Source organism: Arachis hypogaea, chromosome 12, assembly GCF_003086295.3.
Source record: "Arachis hypogaea cultivar Tifrunner chromosome 12, arahy.Tifrunner.gnm2.J5K5, whole genome shotgun sequence".
NCBI classification, from domain to species: domain Eukaryota; kingdom Viridiplantae; phylum Streptophyta; class Magnoliopsida; order Fabales; family Fabaceae; genus Arachis; species Arachis hypogaea.
Window position 1 is genome coordinate 120,252,231 of NC_092047.1, and position 3,237 is coordinate 120,255,467.

General features: G+C 31.9%; 1 long non-coding RNA gene across 2 annotated transcripts; it reads left to right on the top strand.

Annotated features, from left to right (window-relative positions):
* The first annotated feature begins 964 nt into the window (after positions 1-964).
* Positions 965-3,027, top strand: LOC112728980 (uncharacterized). 2 transcript variants are annotated; one of them, XR_011869068.1, is made up of 2 exons: positions 965-1,273; positions 2,665-3,027. It is a non-coding gene; the product is annotated as an uncharacterized lncRNA (long non-coding RNA). The 2 variants fall into 2 exon arrangements; XR_003166341.3 differs by having other exon boundaries at positions 972-1,273; positions 2,574-3,027.
* The last annotated feature ends 210 nt before the right edge of the window (positions 3,028-3,237 follow it).

Consider the following 3,237-nt stretch of genomic DNA (forward strand, 5'->3'; position numbering starts at 1 on the left):
GTCATTGGTTACCTAATATAACCCATTAACTTATTATATTAGCCAGGTACAATTTGGTAAAATTTTTATTGTTAAAAATAATTTATAAAAATTAATGTAGTGTTGGTGTGATTCGGTAATTTTTTTTATAGAGATGCTTGCCTTTTGGATTGCACATACATTTCACTTCATGTTTGATAAATAAATAAAAAATTATGTACTTATATTTTTAGTTTTGAACAATTTAAAGTTCGTTTTTGAATGCACGCATATTTCAAAGGTAAAAAATTTAAAACCAAGTTTTATATTGAATTCATTGTAATTGTTAAAGACAATTTTGTTAAATACAAAATTTATAATTTGTATTTATTGAAAGTTATTTTTATTTTAATTTATGAAATATAGTTACGCAAACTTTTGAGCAACCAAAACTTTACTTAATTGAACCTTAGTATTTCATCTTGAAGATTTTCAAATTCTCTTAGTGTGAGACCTTAACAGAAGGTTCATCATACATACAAGTGAGCAAACCTAAGATAAATTAGGGTGTAATATAACTAAATTACTTAACAATCAAGTATGGTGAAGTTGGAGAATATAATGTATGCCCAAAATGAATGAGAATGAATGAATGTTAATTAATGTATTTGGTAGTCTCATAAACACATGTGATGCAATGCAACAGATGGAATCTGGTCATCATATTTCTAGGAAACATCTAGAATGTGTCGCATTTAATTTCCATTTTGAAGATGATGGGTGGAGGAGAGAAAATGAAGGAATTGTACGTATGTGTGTATGGTTGACCTTTCCAACAAACAATAATTGAATTGGCCTACGATTTTCATGGGCCACCAACAATTAATGTGAATTCGCACACCTTAATTACCTCACCGTATTGGGAACCTTCCTAAGAATATGTCTCCAATATGCTTACCGCGTGACACGTGTCCATTTCATATATAGGTATATATATATTGAGACAGCAGAAGTTGCTTGGAACATAACAATAACAATAAGAATAGGGATCGCATAACCGAGTTTGTTTCCTTAATGAATTAGTAAGGAAGTAGTTGAAAAAGAAACATATATATAAGAAAAAGTCTCTCTTCTTTCTAAGCTAAGCATAGGAGGAGGAGAGAAAGTAATGGCAAAGGGAATCAGAAACCTAAGTTGTTGGATGGAGGTTGCTCCGGCACCGGTGATCTTCCCAACCAAGCCATCCAATTCGCCCAGATTGGAGACAATTGCTGAAGAAGAAGCTGCTGAGGGTTATGACCGTCATCAAAACAAGGTATATAAATGAATTCAAGTAGCAATCCAATAATAACTCTCTCATCTCTTCTTCCATTAATTCTGTAAATATTATCTAGTTTTTCTCTTTCTTTGTAATCCATCATTCGGCACAACATAGTTGCTGTTGCTGATTATTTATGAAATGAAACTGCAGTTTTTCCTGTGGTTTTAACAAAATTCAATCTTCATCTCTATTTATTTATCGATAATATTAATTAAGATCCGGTAGTATGCAGTTAAAAAAAAAAACAGAGACACAAATGAAACAATTTTGATGTAGACTGGAATCGCGTGAACATAGTAACTGTCGGTGGCAATTTTGTGTGTTGTCGTCTCTGGATATATTCTTCAATTGTTTAATGGGGTTCACACTCGAGATGGTACCAAATCTGTCTTCGAATCTCTACTGATTTTTGTTGATTCTTTTACTCTAATTTCTCGCGTCCGTACTAGCTTTAGGCTTTAATATACTTTATTCAACATGTGGAAAGACGAGACTATCCTTTCTACTTTCTAGATAGGCACTGTAAAAGCGACACAACACTTAGGTTCGATCAATGACACAACACTTAGGTACACACTGCAATGCACTATCATCTTAAGCAACCATCATATATTATGTATGTAAATCGTGTATTTTTAGTCTCTTTTAATTCTCACCATACATTTCATGTGGACTCTTCTTATTTAGACATCAACACATTCAAGATTAAACTAATTCACACATGCATCATGCACGTCCGATCTAATTATAAAGAAAAAGTATGGAGGCATAATATATAGTTACAAAAAAAGTACTCATAGTATTAATTATTATACATTTAAAAGTAGAATAACTTGCACTCTCTTAAGTATTGTTTAACTCTAAAAGCAAAAGAACAAAAGCTGGATGTTAAAATGTGATTCTTACCCGAAACTTTAGGATGAGTAGTGTTGAACATAAAACAAAATAAAGATTATTCTATTATAAATCATATAGGTGCATTATCATGAGGTACCTCTACCTTATCACAAGAAACACGTTTTGGCATATTAGCAATGGAAATGTTAAGTGCATCTAGACATTAAAATTTGTGATCCTGCATCTTCTTGGTGGGTGTTATTGATGTAATGTCTCAATTGGCCATTATTTCCAAGAAGCTAAGTATGTCTACACTACAATCACAAGAATACAAATACTTTTCACGTGCGTTTCCCACTTAGAATACTTGACTGATAGTGCCTAATTTACTACTAATAAATTATTATTATTATTATTATTATTATTCATTATGATAACAACACCCTTATATATAAAGGGAAAAGACAAGCCTACTAACATAACAGCAAATTAAAGAGAACATACAACATCAAATTTCATCAAACACCTTCATTGGGTCTCTATTGTAGCACGCACTTCTGTCCAAGGTAGTACATATCATAAAGTGGCATGGCAAATGAAATCAAGTACTTGTTCTTGGCGTCGTGTGTTGTGGAGTTTGCGCCCTCTCCAGTGATTCCTCTGAGGAAAGTTTCACTTTTTCCTCGATTGGAAACTATTGCAGAAGAAGATGCTGAAGAATTGGATGATGATATTGATGAAGAATTGGTCCACTCTATGTAAACTTGCACAAAGAAGAATGGATGGAGTTCCACTTCCACAACAATCGACATTAGAGTTTTTGAGTTTGTCAAGTTGTGGTGTTCAAATAAAGATTTTGTTTTGATTTCCTTTTGTAATCTAATGAATAATTATTACTGTATTCTTCTCTATATTGTGTGGCTAGATCTCATTATTCCAATCTCCATGTCCCAACTCAATTTTTTTTATGGCCGATAATGTTCCGAGGATCGGAAACAACAATAATCAATTAATCATATATGGAAAATAATTGGAAATAAATTTCCTAAAACTTGAAGGAAACTTTCTCTTGAAATTGAATAATATTAATTACACACAATAGTTTTTTTATTTTTTATTTT